Genomic DNA, 14,113 nt, shown 5'->3' with positions numbered 1-14,113 from the left:
GGAAATCAGTGTCTTTCGGAATGTGGCATGACACACGAGTCTTCCTCTCGAGTTTCAGTATGAGATCGGCCTCCTCCTGAGGTGGGACGTGAAGTTCGGGATCCCCTTCAAGACAAATCAGGGGAATCGACCGTCGTGTCGAGATCAGGAGGGGAGAAGGGGCTCAGATTAAGTGGTGCCGGGAAACTCGGTGTTCCTCTCGAGTGAGACCAGTATGTTGGGGAACTTTTTGGGTTGCATCAAGGGTGTCAAGTACCATTTCGAATTTTAAGAGGGAACTTAGGATATCCCTTGACATGCTGCAGCGGGAAAGGGCCTCATTTCACGATGATGGGGGAACCTCGTCGTTTTTCTCGAGTTGCGACGGGATTCTCAAGTTATGACAGGGAACTCAGGATGCCTCTCATGTTGACCCAGGGAAGTCCAATCTCCATTCGAGTTGCGAGGGAGAGAAGGGGATTGCTCTCGAGTCACTGCCGGGAAAATAGACCTCATCTAGGCTTGTGTCCAGAAACTCCATGTTCCTCTCCAGTGGCGACAGGTATCTCGGGGTTGCATTTAAGATTCACCCAGGGAGTCAGGCCTCGTCTCGAGTCAAAGCAAAGAACTCCGCTCTTCTCTCCAGTTGTGATGGGTATCTCTTGGAGCCCATTGAGTGGCCTAAAGGGAGTCAAGCCTCCTGTGGAGTTTCGATTGAGGACTCAGGATTACTCTCTAGGCCCTGCAGGAAAAGAAGGGCCTCATCTCGCGATGACGGGCGAATCTCGTGGTTTTTATCGAGCTGCGGTGCGAGTGTGCAGTTTCTCTCGAGTTACAACGGGGAACTCAGGGAGACCCTCGTGTGGCGCCAGGGAAGTCCAGTCTCCTTTCAAGTTGCGAGGGGGAGCGTGGCATTGCTCTAGAGTCACGGTAGGGGAACTGGGCCTCAAGACGCGTTGAAGAAGGTATCTCGAGGTCTTTCTCGAGTTGCAGCATGAAACCTTGGGTTCCCTCGAGTTGTACCTGTGACTTCAGGAAGTTTTCTCAGGGTGCCTATGAGAAGTCAGGGATACTGTGGAGTTTGGAGGGGCCTCTCGGGCTCCACTGGGTTTGGTGCAATGGAAGAAGACCTCAACTTGAGTTGAGGCGGGAACCTCAGGGTTCCTCTCCATTTCTGACTTCGATCGCAGGGTCTCTGCAGAGTATTAACAGGAGAGTCAGGCCTCGTCTTGTGTTGAGGAATGGAACTCCGCTTGCCTCTCAAGTTGTTCACGGGGTGACAGGCAACTTGTCGAGTTGTATTTGGAATCTGCAGGTTTTTCCGGATGATGCAACTGGGGTGTCAGTGCTCCTTCCTGTTGTGACTTCATCCACAGGGTTACATTCGAAGAGGTGTTTGGACATCGGATTCTTATCAAGAGTGGACGGGGAAATCGGTGTCTTTCAGAATGTGGCATGAACCACGAGGCTACCTCTCGAATTTCTTTGTGAGACCGGCCTCCTCCTGAGGTGCAACGGGAAGGTCGGGATCCCTTTCCAGACAAAGAAGGGGAATCGACCCTCATGTCGAGATCAGGAGGGGAGAAGGGGTTCAGATTAAGTGATTCTGGGAAACTCGGTGTTCCTCTCGAGTGAAACCGGTGTGTTGGGGAACTTTTTGAGTTGCATCAAGGGTGTCAAGTACCATTTCTAATTTCAAGAGGGAACGTGGGATTTCTCTTGAGACGCTTCAGCGTGAAAGGGCTTCGTATCACGATGACAGGGGAACCTCGTGGCTTTTCTCGAGTTGTGGCGTGATTCTTGAGTTACGACAGGCAATCAGGGAGCCTCTCGTGTTGCCCGATGGAAGTCCAATCCCCATTCGAGTTTCGAGGGGGAGTTGGGTACTGCTCTCGAGTCACTGCAGGGCAAGTAGACCTCATCTAGGCTTTTGTCTAGAAAATCCATGTTCCTCTCCAATGGCTTCAGGGATCTCGGGGTTATATTCAAAGTTCACCCGAGGAGTCAGGCCTCGTCTCGAGTGGAAACAAAGAATTCCACTCTCCTCTCCAGTTGCGACGGGTATCTCTTGGAGGCCATAGCATGGCCTAAAGGGTGTTCAGCCTCCTGTGGAGTTTTGAGAAAGGACTCGTGATTGCTCTCTAGGCCCTGCAGGAAAAGAAGGGCCTCATCTTGCGATTCCGGGTGAAATTCGTGTTTTTTTTTTTTTTTTTTCAAGCTGCGGAGCAACATGTGGGTTTTTCCTTGAGTTACAAAGGGGAACTAAGGAAGCCTCACATGTGGCCCCAGGGAAGTCCAGTCTCCATTCGAGTTGCGAGGGGGGAAGGCGGCATTGCTCTCGAGTCATGGTAGGGGAATAAGGCATCAAGATGCGTTGAAGAAGGAATCTCGAGGTCTTCCTCGAGTTGCGGCAGGAAACCCTGGGTTCCTTCGACTGGTGCCGAAGACCTCAGGAAACTTCTCAGGGTGCCTATGAGAAATCAGGGATACTGTGGAGTTAGGAGTGGTCTCTCTCGACTTCACTGGGTTTGGTGCACTTGAGGAGCGCCTCATCTCGAGTTGAGGCGGGAACCTCAGAGTTCCTCTCCTGTTTTGACGTGGGTCTCAGGCTGTGTATACCGTTTCAAACAGGGAGTTAAGTTGACATGTGTGAAGGCATGGAACTCTGCTTTCCTCTTGAGTTGTCAAAGGGGTTTCAGAATTCCAACTGAGATGAATTCGGGACATGGGGCTCTTTTCGGATTAACAAACAGGACTTCAGCACTCCTTCGCATTGTGAGTTGATTCTTGGCTGTCATTCGAATTGGTGGAAGCAAACCAGGCCTGATCTCGAGTAGATGGGGTAATCAGTGGCTTTCTAATTGGGACAAGGCCCCTGGGTTCCCATCCAGCGTCAAATAGAAACTCGCCTCCTCTCGATGTGCGATGGGGACGTTGGCATTCCTTTCCAGGGGAAACAGGGCATTCGATCCTCATCTCGACTTGAGGCGGGGAAAACGGGGCTCTTCTTGACTTGTGGCGGGAATTTCAGCATGCCTCTCGAGTGGGGACGGGTATCTCGGGAAACATCTGGAATTTCATAAAGCGTGTTGATAACCCTTTCAAGTTCCAAGGGAAACATGGGCTTTCTTTGGAAATGCTTCAGCGTCAAAGGGCCTCCTCAAGCGTGCAGGTGAGAATTTCTTCGTTTGAGTGGAGTTGTGGCTGGAAGCTTAGGGTTCCTCTCGAGTTGCCTCTTGACCTGGGGGCCCACTCGTGTTACCTCAGGGAAGTCAGATGTCCTTTGGCGTTGCGAGGGCCACCTTGGGATTCCTCACACATCGCTGCAGGCATGAATAAAGCCTTATTTCGAGATGAGGTGGGAACCTCAGTGTTCCTCTCCATTTCTAACTTCGATCGCAAGGTCTCTGCAGAATTGGAAAAGGAGAGTCAGGCCTCGTCTTGTGATGAGGTTGGAAATCCGCTGGCCTCTTGAGTTGTTCATGGGTGACAGGCCACTTGTCGAGTTGTATTTGGAACCTGCGGCTGTTTCCGGACGATGCAACTGGGGTGTCAGTGCCCCTTTGTGTTGTGACTTCATCCTCAGGGTTACATTCGAAGACCTGCCCGGGAATCGGGACTTTTCTTGAGTGGACAGGGAAATCGGTGTCTTTCAGAATGTGGCCCGACACACGAGGCTTCCTCTGGAGTTACAGTGTGAGACCGGCCTCCTCCTGAGGTGGGACATGAAGGTCGGGATCCCTTCAAGACAAATCAGGGGAATCAAAGCTCATGTCGAGATCAGGAGGGGAGAAGGGGCTCAGATTAAGTGGTGCCGGGAAACTCGGTGTTCCTCTCGAGTGGGACTGGTATGTCGGGAAACTTTTTGAGTTGCATCAAGGGTGTCATGTACCGTTTCGGATTTCAAGAGGGAACATGGGATTCCTCTTAAGACGCTGCAGTGGGAAAGGGCTTCATCTCGCCATGACGGGGGAACCTCGTGGTTTATCTCGAGTTGCGGAGGGATTCTCGAGTTACAACGGGGTGTTCAGGATGCCTCTCATATTGACCCAGGGAAGTCCAATCTTCCTGGGGAGAGCTGCGAGGGAGAGCTGGGGATTGCTCTCGAGTCACTGCAGGGCAGAAAAAACCTCATCTAGGCTTGTGTTCAGAAACTACGTGTTCCTCTCCAGTGGCGACAGTGATCTCTGGGTTGCATTCAAGATTCACCCGGGGAGTCAGGCCTTGTCTCGATTGGAAGCCAAGAACTCTGCTCTCCTCTTGAGTTGCGACGGGTATCTCTTGGAGCCCATTGAGTGGTCTAAAGGGAGTCAAGCGTCCTGTGGATTTTTGAGAGAGGACTCAGGATTGCTTTCTAGGCCCTGCAGGAAAGGAAGGGCCTCATATCGCGATGAGAGGGGAATCTCGTGGTTTTTTTCGAGGTGCGAAACCAGTGTGGGGTTTCTCACGAGTTACTCTGGGGAATTCAGGGAGCCCCTCGTGTGGCGCCAGGGAAGTCCAGTCTTCATTCGAGTTGCAAGGGGTAGCGCAGCATTGCTCTCCAGTCACGGTAGGTGAATCGGACCTCAAGACGCGTTGAAGAAGGAATCTCAAGGTATTTCTCAAGTTGAGGCAGAAAATCCTGAGTTCCTTCGACTTGTACTGGAGATCTCAGGAAGCTTCTCAGGGTGCCTATGAGAGGTCAGAGATACTGTGTTATTGGGAGGGGACTTTCGAGTCTCCACTGCATTTGGTGCAATGGAAGAGAGCCTCATCTCGAGTTGAGATGGGAAACTCAGGGTTACTCTCCATTTCTGACTTGGGTCTTGGGCAGGTACGCCGTTTCAAACAGGGAGGTAGGTCTCAACGTGTGTGACGGCATGGAACTTTGCTTTCCTCTTGAGTTGTCAAAGGGATTTCAGGCCTCCAGCCGAGTTGAATCTGGGACCTGGGGCTCTTTTCTTATTAACAACCAGGGCAGCAGAACTCCTTCATGTTGTGACTTGATTCGCTGCTGACATTTGAATCAGTGCAAGGAAATCAGGCCTGATCTCGAGTGGATGGGGAAATCAGTGGCTTTTGAATTGTGACCAGGCCCCTGGGTACCCCCTCCATTGTCAAGTAGATACCAGCCTCCTCTCAAGGTACGATGGGGACGTTGGCATTCCTTTCCAGGTGAAGCAGGGCAATTGAACCTCATATCGACCTGAGGCGGGGAAAACGGGGCTCTTCTTGACTTGTGGCCAGAATTTCATTGTTCTTCTCGAGTGGGGACGGGTATCTCGGGAAACTTCTGGAGTTTCATAGGGCATGTCAAGGACCCTTTCGAGTTCCAAGGGAAACGTGGGCTTTCTTTGGAAATGCTACACCTTCAAAGGGCCTCCAGAAGCCTGCAGGTGAGAATTTCGTCGCTTGCGTGGAGTTGTGGCGGGAAGATTAGGGTTCCTCTAGAGTTGCGTGTTGGCCTGGGGGACCACTCGTGTTTCCTCAGGGAAGTCAGATCTCCTTTGGCATTGCGAGGGCCACCTCGGGATTTCTCGTGCATCGCTGCAGGGATGAATAGGGCCTCATCTCGAGATGAGGCAGCAACCTCAATGTTCCTCTCCATTTATGACTTCGATCGCAGGAGATCTGCAGAGTTGGAACAGGAGAGTCAGGCCCCCTCTTGTGATGAGGTTGGAACTCCACTGGCCTCTGAGTTGTTCACGGGGTGACAGGCCACTTGTCAAGTTGTATTTAGAACCTGTGGCTGTTTCCGGACGATGCAACTGGGGTGTCAGTGCCCCTTCGTATTGTGACTTCATCCTGAGGGTTACATTCAAAGAGGTGTCCGGGCATTGGAACCTTTCTTGAGTGGACGGGGAAATCAGTGTCTTTTGGCATGTGGCATGACACATGAGGCTTCCTCTCGAGTTTCAGTGTCAGACAGGCCTCCTCCTGAGGTGGGACGTGAAGGTCGGTATTCCCCTTCCAGACAAAGCAGGGGAATCAACCCTAATATCCATCAGGAGGGGAGAACGGGCTCAAATTAAGTAATGCTGGGAAATTCGGTGTTCCTTTAGAGTGAGACCGGTATGTCGGGGAACTTTTTGAGTTCCATCAAGGGTGTCAAGTACCATTTCGGATTTCAAGAGGGAACGTGGGATTTGTCTTGAGACGCTGCAGTGGGAAAGGGCTTCATCTCGTGATGACAGGGGAACCTTGTGGTTTTCTCGAGTTGTGGCGGTATTCTCGAGTTACAACGGGGAAGTCAGGATGCCTCTCGTGTTGGCCCAGGGAAGTCCAATCTCCATTCGATTGCGAGGGAGAGCTGGGGATTGCTCTGGAGTCACTTCAGGGCTAATAGACCTCCTCTAGGTTTGTGTTGGGAACTACGTGTTCCTCTCGAGTGGAGACAGGGATCTCAGGGTTGCATTCAAGATTCACACGAGGAGTCAGGCCTCATCTCGAGTAGAAGGAAAGAACTCTGCTCTCCTCTCGAGTTGAGACGGGGATCTCTTGGAGCTCATTGAGTGGCCTAAAGAGAGTCAAGGCTACTGTGGAGTTTTGAGAGAGGACTCGGGATTGCGCTCTAGACCCTGGAGGAAACGAAGGGCCTCAACTCGCGATGACGGGGGAATCTCGTGGTTTTTTTCAAGCCGAGGCGCGAGTGTGTGCTTTCTCACGAGTTAAGACTGGAAATCAGGGAGTCTCTCGTGTGGCGCCAGGGAAGCTCCTTTCGAGTTGTGAGGGGAAGCGTGGCATTGCTCTCGAGTCACGGTAGGGGAATTGGGCCTCAAGACACGTTGAAGAAGGAATCTCGAGGACTTTTTCGAGTTGTGGCAGGAAACCCTGGGTTCCCTCGTCTTGTGCTGGTGACCTCAGGGAGCTTCTCAGGGTGTCTATGAGAAATCAGGGATACTTTGGAGTTGGGAGGGGCCTCTGGGGACTCCACTGGGTTTGGTGCAATGGAAGAGGGCCTCATCTCGAGTTGAGGGTTCCTCTCCCTTTCTGACTATGATCACAAGGTCTCTGCAGGGTTGGAACAGGAGAGTCAGGCCTCGTCTTGTGTTGAGAAATGGAACTCTGCTTGCCCCTCAAGTTGTTTACGGGGTGACAGGCCACTTGTTGAGATGTGTTTGGAACCTGGGGGTTTTTCCAGACGATGCAACTGGGGTGTCAGTGCCCCTTCGTGTTCTGACTTCATCCACAGGGTTACATTCGAAGAGGTGTCCGTGCATAGAGTTCTTATCAAGAGTGGACGCTGACGTCTGTGTCTTGAGGAATGTGGCATGACCCACGAGGCTACCTCTCGAATTTCTTTATGAGACCGGCCTCCTCCTGAGGTGTAATGGGAAGGTCGGGATCCCTTTCCAGACAAAGCAGGGGAATCGACCCTTATGTTGAGATCAGGAGGGGAGAAAGGGCTCAGATAAAGTTGTGCTGGGAAACTCGGTGTTCCTCTCAAGTGAGACCAGTATGTTGGGGAACTTTTGGGGTTGCATCAAGGGTGTCAAGTACCCTTTCTTATTTAAAGAGTGAACGTGGAATTTCTCTTGAGATGCTGTAGCAGGAAGGGGCCTCATCTCGAGATGACGGGGAACCTCGTGGTTTTTCTCGAGTTGCGTGAATTCTCGAGTGATGACAGGGAACTCAGGGAGCCTCTCGTGTTGCCCCAGGGAAGTCCAGTCTCCATTCGAGTTGCGAGGGGGAGCTGGGGATTGCTCTCGAGTCACTGAAGGGCAAATAGATTTCATCTAGGCTTTTGTCCAGAAAATCCGTGTTCCTTTCCAATGGCAACAGGAATCTCGGTGTTACATTCAAGGTTCACGTGGGGAGTCAGGCTTCGTCTCTAGTGGAAGCAAAGAATTCCACTCTCCTCTCCAGTTGCGATGGGTGTCTCTTGTAGCCCATAGAGTGGCCTAAAGGGAGTCAAGCCTCCTGTGGAGTTTTGAGAGAGGACTCGGGATTGCTGTCTAGGCCCTGCAGGAAAAGAAGGGACTCATGTCGCGATGACGGGCGAATCTCGTGGTTTTTTTCGAGCTGTGGCGCAATGTGTGGTTTTTCCTCGAGTTACGATGGAGAACTATAGGAGCCTCCGTGTGGTGCCAGGACAGTCCAGTCTCCATTCCAGTTGCAAGGGGGAGTGGGGCATTGCTCTCGATTCACTGCAGGGGAATCCAGCCTCAAGATGCGTTGAAGGGGGAATTTCTAGGGCTTTCTCATGTTGCAGCAGGAAATCGTGAGCCCTGGACTTGTGACGGTGACCTCAGGGAGCTTCACATTGTGCCTATTGGAAATCCGAAATACTGTGGACTTGGGAGGGGCCTCTCGGACTACACTGGGTTTGGTGCAATGGAAGAGCGCCTCATCTCGAGTTGAGGCCAAAACCTCCAGTTTCCTCTCCTGTTTTAAGTTGGTCTCAGGCTGTGTATGCCGTTTCAAACAGGGAGGTAGGTCTCGACGTGGGTGAAGGCATGGAACTCTGGTTTCCTCTCAAGCTGTCTAAGGGGTTTCAGGCCTCCAGCCGAATTGAATTTGGGACTGGGGGCTCTTTTCGGATTAACAACCAGGGCATCAGAACTCCTTCATGTTGTGAGTTGATTCTTGGCTGACATTCGAATCGGTGCAAGGAAATCAGGCCTGATCTCGAGTGGATGGGCAAATCAGTGGCTTTCGAATTGTGACAAGGCCCCCACGTTCCCCTCCAGTGTCAAGTAGATCTCAGCCTCCTCTCGAGGTGCGACGGGTTTGTTGGCATTCCGTTCCAGGCTAAGCAGGACAATCAACCCTAATCTCGACTTTAGGTGGTGAAAACGGTGCTTTTCTTGACTTGTGGCGGGAATTTCAGCGTTCATCTTGAGTGGGGACGGGTATCTAGGGAAACTTCTGGAGTTTCGTAAGCTGTGTCGAGGACCCTTTATAGTTCCAAGGGAAATGTGGGCTTTCTTTGGGAACACTGCAGCTCAAAGGGCCTCCTGAAGCCTGCAGGCAAGAATTTCGTCATTTGCGTGGAGTTGTGGCGGGAAGATTAGGGTTCCTCTTGAGTTGCCTGTCAACCTGGGGGACCGCTCGTGTTTCCTCAGGGAAGTCAGATCTCCTTTGGTGTTGTGAGGGCCACCTTGGGACTCCTCGCGCATCGCTGCAGGGATGAATAGGGCCTGGTCTCGAGATGAGGCAGCAACCTCAGTGTTCCTCTCCATTTCTGACTTCGATCACAGGGTCTCTGCAGAGTTAGAACAGCAGTTAGGCCTTGTCTTGTGATGAGGTTGACACTCTGCTGGTCTCTCGAATTCTTCACGGGGTGACAGGCCACTTGTCGAGTTGTATCTGGAACCTGTGGCTCTTTCCAGACGATGCAATTGGGGTGTCAGTGCCCCTTCGTGTTGTGACTTCATTCACAGGGTTACATTCGAAGAGGTACCTGGGCATCAGGGCCTTTCTTGAGTGGATGGGGAAATCAGTGTTTTTCGGAATGTGGTAGGACACACGAGGTTTCCTTTCAAATTTCAGTGTCAGACTGGCTTCCTCCTGAGGTGGGACGTGAAGGTCGGGATCGCCTTCCAGACAAAGCAGGGGAATCGACCCTCATGTTGAGCTCAGGGGGGGAGAATTGGCTCAGATTAAGTGGTGCTGGGAAACTCGGTGTTCCTCTCGAGTGAGACCGGTATGTCAGGGAACTTTTTGAGTTGCATCAAGGGTGTCAAGTACCATTTCGATTTACAAGAGGGAACATGGGATTTCTCTTGAGATGCTGCAGCGCGAAAGGGGTTCTTCTTGAAATGACGGGGGAGCATTGCGGTTTTCCTCTAGTTGCAGCGGGATTCTCGAGTTACGACCGGGAACTCAGGATGACACTCGTGTTCGCCCAGGGAAGTCCAATCTCCATTCGAGTTGTGAGGGAGAGCTGGGGATTGCTCTCGAGTCACTGTAGGTTAAATAGATCTCATCTAGGCTTGTGTCCAGAAACTGCATGTTCCTCTCCAGTGGCGACAGGGATCTCGGGGTTGCATTCAAGATTCACCCGGGGAGTCATGCCTTGTCTCGAGTGGAAGCAAAGAACTCCGCTCTTCTCTCAAGTTGCTATGGGTAACTCTTGGAGCCCATGAGTGGCCTAAAAGGAGTCAAGCCTCCTGTGGAGTTTTGAGAGAGGACTCGGGATTGCTGTCTAGGCCCTGCAAGAAAAGAAGGGCCTTATCTCACGATGACGGGTGAATCTCGTGGTTTTTTTCGAGCTGCCGCGCAAGTGTGGGGTTTCTCACGAGTTACGTCGGGGAACTCAGGGATCCTCTCGTTGGTGCCAGGGAAGTGCAGTCTCCATTCGAGTTGTGAGGGGGAGCGTGGCATTGCTCTACAGTCACTGTAGGGGAATCGAGCCTCAGGACGCGTTGAAGAAGGAATCTCGAGGTCTTTCTCAAGTTGTGGCAGGAAGCCCTGCATTCCCTCGACTTGTGCCGGTGACCTCAGGGAGCTTCTCAGGGTGCCTATGAGAAGTCAGGGATACTGTGGATTTGGTAGGGGCCTCTCAGGACTCCACTGTGTTTGCTGCAATGGAAGAGGACCTCATCTCAAGTTGACTCGGGAACCTGGGTTCCTCTCCATTTCTGACTTCGATCGCAGGGTCTCTTCAGAGTTGGAACAGGAGAGTCACGCATCATTTTGTTTTGAGGAATGGAATTTTGCTTGCGTCTCGAGTTGTTCACGGGGTGACAGGCCACTTTTCGAGTTGTATTTGGAACCTGAGGGTTTTTCAGAATGATGCAACTGGGGTGTCAGTGCCCCTTCGTGTTGTGATTTCATCCACAGGGTTAAATTCAAAGAGGTGATCAGACATCGGGTTCTTATCAAGAGTGGACGGGGCAATCGGTGTCTTTCGGAATGTGGCATGACCCACGAGGCTACCTCTCGAATTTCTTTGTGAGACCAGCCTCCTCCTGATGTGCGCCAGAAAAGTCGGGATCCTTTTCCAGACAAAGAAGGGGAATCGACCCTCATGTCGAGATCAGGAAGGGAGAAGGGGCTCAGATTAAGTGGTGCCGGGAAACTCGGTGTTCCTCTCGAGTGAGACCGGTGTGTTGGGGAACTTTTTGGGTTGCCTCAAGGATGTCAAGTAACGTTTAGAATTTCAAGAGGGAATGTGGGATTTCTCTTGAGACGCTGTAGCTGAAAAGGGCCTCATCTGGCGATGACGGGGGAACCTCGTGGTTTTTCTCGAGTTGCTGTGGGATTCTCGAGTTATGACGGGGAACTCAGGGAGCCTCTCTTGTTGGCACAGGGAAGTCCAATCTCCATTTGAGTTGTGAAGGGAAGCTCGAGATTGCTCTCGAGTCACTGCAGGGAAAATAGACCTCATCTAGGCTTGTGTCTAGAAAATCCGTGTTCCTCTCCAGTGGCGACAGGGATCTCGGCATTGCATTCAAGTTTCACCCTGGGAGTCACGCCTCGTCTTGAGTGGAAGCAAAGAACTCCGGTCTCCTCTCAAGTTGTGATGGGTATTTCTTGGAGCCCATTGAATGGCCTAAAGGGAATCAAGCCTCCTGTGGAGCTTTCAGAGAGGCTCTGGATTGCTCTCTATGCCCTGCAGGAAAAGAAGGGCCTTGTTTCGCGATGATGGGGGAATCTCGTGGTTTTTTTCTAGCTGCGGCGTGACGTGTGTGGCTTCGATCGAGTTACGACGGGGAACTCTGGGAGCCTTTTGTGTGGCCCCAGGGAAGTCCAGTCTCCATTCGAGTTGTGATGGGGAATGCAGCAATGCTCTCGAGTCATGCAACGGGAATCGGGCCTCAAGACGCTTTGAAAGGGGAATCTCGAGGTCTTTCTCGAGTTGTGGCTAGAAACCCTGCCTTCCCTCAATTTGTGACTGTGACCTCAGGGAGCTTCTTAGCGTGGCTATGGGAAGTCAGGGATACTGTGGAGTCAGGAGTGGTCTCTCGGGACTCCACTGTGTTTGGTGCAATGGAATAGGGCCTCATCTCGAGTTGAGGGGAGAACCTCATGGTTACTCTCTTGTTCTGACGTGTGTTGGGCTGTGTATGCCGTTTCAAATGGGGAGTCAGGTCTCGATGTGTGTGAAGGCATTGAACTCTGCTTTCCTCTCGAGTTTTCAAAGGGGTTTCAGGCCTCGAGCCAAGTTGAATTTCGGACCTTGGGCTCTTCTCGGATTAGCAACCAGGGCATCGGAACTCCCTTCATGTTTCGAGTTGATTCTCGGCCTACATTCTAATTGGTACAAGGAAATCAGGCCTGATCTCTAGTGGATGGGGAAATACGTGGCTTCAAATTGTGACAAGGTCCCTGGGTTCCCCTCCAGTGGCAAGTAGATACCAGCCTCCTCTCAAGGTGCAACGGGGACGTTGGCATCCCTTTCCAGGCGAAGCAGGGCAATCGACCCTCATCTCAATTTGAGGCGGGGAAAACGGGGCTCTACTTGACTTGTGGCGGGAAACTCAGCATTCCTCTGGAGTGGGGATGGGTATCTGGGGAAACTTCTGGAGTTTCGTTAAGCCTGTAGAGGACCCTTTTGAGTTCCAAGGGAATCTTGGGCTTTCTTTGGAAGCGCTGCAGCGTAAAAGGGCCTCCTCTAGCATGCAGGGTAGAATTTCATATTTTGCTTGGATTTGTGGCGGAAACCTTAGGGTTCTGATCGAGTTGTGTGTCGACCTGGGGGACCACTCTTGTCTGCTCAGGGAAGTCAGATCTCCTTTGGTGTTGCGAGGGGCACCTCGGGATTCCTTGCCCATCACTGCAGGGAAGAATAGGGCCTCATCTCGAGTCGAGGCAGGAACTTCAGTGTACCTCTCCATTTCTGACTTCGAATGCAGGGTCTCTGCAGAGCTGGAATAGGAGTGTCAGGCCTCGTCTTGTGTTGAGAAATGGAAATCTGCTTGCCTTTCGAGTTGTTCACGGGGTGACAGGTCACTTGTCAAATTGTATTTGGAACCTGCGGCTTTTTCTGGATGATGAAACTGGGGTGTCAATGCCCCTTCGTGTTGTGACTTCATCTTGAGGGTTACATTCGAAGAGGTGCCTGTACATCGGGACTTATCTTTATTGGATGGGGAAATCGGTGTCTTTCGGAATGTGGCATGACCCAAGAGGCTTCCTCTCGAGTTTCAATGTGAGCCCGGCCTCCTCCTGAGGTGAAAAGGGAAGGTCGGGATACCTTTCCAGATGAAGCTCGGGAATCGATCCTCATGTTGAGATCAGGAGGGGAGAAGGGGCTCAGATTCAGTGGTGCTGGGAAACTCGGTGTTCCTCTTGAGTGAGACCATTATGTTGGGGAACTTTTTGAGTTGTATCATGGGTCAAGTACCGTTTCGAATTTCAAGAGGGAACGTGGGATTTCTCTTAAGGTGGTGAAGCTGGAAAGGGCCTCATCTCACGATGACGGGGGAAGCTAGTGATTTTTCTTGAGTTGTTGCCGGATTCTCGGAGCCTCTCATGTTGGCCCTGGGAAGTCCAATCTCCATTAGAGTCGCTAGGGGGAGTTGGGGATGGCCCTCGAGTCACTGCAGGGCAAATATACCTCATCTGGGCTTTTGTCCAGAAAATCCGTGTTCCTCTCCAATGGCAACAGGGATCTCGGGGTTACATTCAAGATTCACCCGGGGAGTCAGGCCTTGTTTCGAGTGGAAACAAAGAATTCCGCTCTCCTCTCCAGTTGCGACGGGTATCTCGTAGAGCCCACAGAGTGGCCTAAAGGGAGTCAAGCCTCCTGTGGAGTTTTGAGAGAGGACTCGGGATTGCTGTCTAGGCCCTGCAGGAAAAGAAGGGCCTCATCTCGTGATGATGGGCAAATCTCATGGTTTTTTTCGGGCTGTGACGCAACGTGTGGGGTTTTCCTCGAGTTACGACGGGGAACTAACAAAGCCTCTCGTGTGACCCCAGTGAAGTCCAGCCTCCATTCGAGTTGTAAGGGGCAGCACGGCATTGCTCTCGAGTCACGGTAGGGGAATCGGGCCTCAAGACACGCTGAAGAATCAATCTTGAGGTCTTTCTCGAGTTGCGGCAGGAAACCCTGCATTCCCTCGACTTGTGCCGGTGACCTCAGGAGCTTCTCAGGGTGCCTATAAGAAGTCAGCATACTGTGGAGTTGGGAGGGGACTCTCGGGACTCCACTGGGTTTGATGCAATGGAAGAGGGCCTCATCTCAAGTTTAGGAGGGAACATCAGGGTT

The sequence above is a fragment of the Bos indicus genome, unplaced genomic scaffold (genome assembly GCF_029378745.1).
Source record: "Bos indicus isolate NIAB-ARS_2022 breed Sahiwal x Tharparkar unplaced genomic scaffold, NIAB-ARS_B.indTharparkar_mat_pri_1.0 scaffold_53, whole genome shotgun sequence".
Lineage (NCBI taxonomy): Eukaryota > Metazoa > Chordata > Mammalia > Artiodactyla > Bovidae > Bos > Bos indicus.
The sequence above is the reverse complement of the archived record's forward strand: the minus strand, read 5'-3'. Positions refer to the sequence as shown.